Consider the following 3,660-nt stretch of genomic DNA (forward strand, 5'->3'; position numbering starts at 1 on the left):
TTTTATTGTAGTGTATTGAAGAGAATTATGGCATTATCCTCTCTAGGGCTATTGTGCAATACCTAGGGTGTAGAAGTCATATATTTTAATTACTCTTTGTAGTGCACATACCTAGAGAGAAGAGAGGCCTTTGGGATTTTGACAGTTTTTAAACAAGATCTTTAAATCGAACAATGCCCAGTATTGTTGGTGCCTGTAATGGACTGTGGAGACTTTAAAAAGAGATGGAAAACACTTTCTCGTGGAGGAACAGAGGCATGTGTGTTAAAAAGAGTTGGAACTCATCTCTCTCCTTCCACCAAGAAACTTTATTCTTTAAGGAAGACTAATTAAAGTAATTTATATTTGTGAAAACAGCCACTGTTCACATGAACCGCACTGTACATATTGTTTATACACCTGTATGTATTAAACTTTGCTACACCATGCAGTTTCATGTTGCTGTGCATTTTAATTATTTTAGTGTCTCATGACTTATGCAGAGTGCGGAGTGTAAAATGTACATGTATATTATGTAAGTATGTAATATTTGAGTCATCAGAACAATTACTTTAAAAAATAAAATAAATAAGACATCATGATTGACCAGCAGATAGAAATATATGTTTACTGCTTGTGGTTGCAAAAAGCACCATATATCCAAAACCCAGACACTGCTTGTTCAGTAAGTCGATTGTTATATTCACTACACACAAACACTGTGGCATTAGTTTAATTCCACATGCAAAAAATGTAATCTACCTGGCTTCTCCCATTCAGAAATGTGTCCTTTGCATTTTCTCCCATTGTAATATTCACCTGTTTTCTCTCAATGTAATATAAGTCACAATAATCAAGTTTAACTAAATAAGAGCTAGGGAATAAACACAAATAAAAAAAAGACAAATTGCATTTCACATAAATTTTACGAAAATAACAAACATCTGCTTATTTTTAATTTGTGGGGTCCGTGTTATTCACATTATAACATTGTATATCTTATAAAGTAAACACTTACTCTACTCAACTTCCATATAATTGCAAGATTTAGAACACAAACTGATACTGATTTAGCTCAAAGTTTAGAGCACGAAAGTTGTTTGGGTCGATGAGATCTATATGCATACCAACTCTCGTACATGTGCGTACATAAAAGCAGTCATGTTTGGGAGTTTAGTTGAGAGACAGGTGAGGTCTGGTGATGAGCACGCCAACTTCTGCTCGTTTTTTTGATAGTGTTATATGCTGGTGGTGTGTGCATGAATGTCAGACATCCCTCCTAACCTGCAAAAAACTCAATTCCGGAAGGTATTCCGAAACAGGCCAATCAGGATGCTCTCTGTCTATGTCGCGCATGTGCGCTCTTGCTCGCTCTCTCTAGATTCCGGGAGATTTTAACTAATTTGCAGGCATCAGGGAGCAGCTATCAATATGCGAGAGACTCCCGGAACTTCCATAACACTTGGGATGTCTGGAATGTGTGTGTGCATTCGTGTAGGAGTTCTAATAAATATTTCAGAATGCTTAACCAGAAGCCATATAATTCTCTGGATCAAACAAGAAAATATTTTTCTAATATGAATGGAAAAGCCAATAAAAAATCACCAGCATCACTGTTTGTGCTTGTCACATTGGTGTTTACTACTAATTACAATTTTATAAAAAGCCCTGATTAAGCACAGGGGAAAACGTGTCTCTTTTCTCCCTGGTGTCATAATAGAGATTTGCTGTTCAATTTTAACTGTTCTGTACCTGTGATTGGAAAAATGAACATGACATGAAGAATGGATAACCTGGCTAAATATAAATTAACTATATAAATGACATTGCTTATTGCTTTTATACATTAAAATCAATATTTACATGACATTTGCCAACATACAAAGCCAGAAAAGCCACTTGCATAAAACTGGGTCTATGGCTCAGTCTGTTCACCCATCATTCTGGATGTTTGTAACAGAATAAACCTCCTGTACACCAGCAAAAACAAATTTGTTGTCATGGCTGGATTTTAGGGCTGGTTTCCTTCATATCTGTAAATCTGAGAGTTTATGGCAATTTTGTTTTGCCAATAAAAAGTCCTTTTTTGACAGTAATCCACTAAGCAATCCAATTTTAAACACAAACACTCTGATCTGCTGGCTGTGAATATAACTGTAAAAGTTCTGCTGAAATAGACTGGACTTTTCCAGGGCAGGGAGGCACAGGTTCACTGGGTTCAGGGTGTGTGGGTTATGAGTATGTGCCTTCACCAATTATAAAGCTTGTTTTTTTCCCATTACAAATACATACACAAACAGCCACTGATCTTTGATATGATACATTTTTATTTTGTTTGTTCCAGATGCCATAGTCAAACTTTATCACTTATTGGGTGAAGGCTATTTTTGACTAAGGACTAAGGGTCAAGTCACTACAGGATGTGAGTTACTCACTGAATGTTTAGTTTCAGTATCAGTTTGTGTTCTAAATCTTGCAATTATATGGAAGTTGAGTAGAGTAAGTGTTTACTTTATAAGATATACAATGTTATAATGTGAACACCACGGACCCCACAAATTAAAATTAAGCAGATGTTTGTGTTATTTTCATAAAATTTATGTGAAATGCAATTTGTCTTTTTTTTATTTGTGTTTATTCCCTAGCTCTTATTTAGTTGAACTTGATTATTGTGACTTATATTACATTGAGAGAAAACAGATGAATATTACAATGGGAGAAAATGCAAAGGACACATTTCTGAATGGGAGAAGCCAGGTAGATTACATTTTTTGCATGTGGAATTAAACTAATGCCACAGTGTTTGTGTGTAGTGAATATAACAATCGACTTACTGAACAAGCAGTGTCTGGGTTTTGGATATATGGTGCTTTTTGCAACCACAAGCAGTAAACATATATTTCTATCTGCTGGTCAATCATGATGTCTTATTTATTTGATTTTTTTAAAGTAATTGTTCTGATGACTCAAATATTACATACTTACATAATATACATGTACATTTTATACTCCGCACCCTGCATAAGTCATTAGACACTAAAATAATTAAAATGCACAGCAACATGAAACTGCATGGTGTAGCAAAGTTTAATACATACAGGTGTATAAACAATATGTACAGTGCGGTTCATGTGAACAGTGGCTGTTTTCACAAATATAAATTACTTTAATTAGTCTTCCTTAAAGAATAAAGTTTCTTGGTGGAAGGAGAGAGATGAGTTCCAACTCTTTTTAACACACATGCCTTTGTTCCTCCACGAGAAAGTGTTTTCCATCTCTTTTTAAAGTCTCCACAGTCCATTACAGGCACCAACAATACTGGGCATTGTTCGATTTAAAGATCTTGTTTAAAAACTGTCAAAATCCCAAAGGCCTCTCTTCTCTCTAGGTATGTGCACTACAAAGAGTAATTAAAATATATGACTTCTACACCCTAGGTATTGCACAATAGCCCTAGAGAGGATAATGCCATAATTATAATGTGCACAATAAGCACATTGATGCGATCGGAATCCTTGGCCGAACATACACACCGTGTGTCATCACAATAAGACATTTTTTGCCTTAGATAGAAGACACTTCCTGTTTCTCTGAATTTGCCATAGTTTAGTCGCCTCGCCATGGCAGCACCGTTCGGGATATCAAAAATCCCTTCACGATTTAGCAAGTGCAATGTCTCGG

This window comes from Tachysurus fulvidraco, chromosome 13 (assembly GCF_022655615.1).
Source record: "Tachysurus fulvidraco isolate hzauxx_2018 chromosome 13, HZAU_PFXX_2.0, whole genome shotgun sequence".
NCBI lineage: Eukaryota > Metazoa > Chordata > Actinopteri > Siluriformes > Bagridae > Tachysurus > Tachysurus fulvidraco.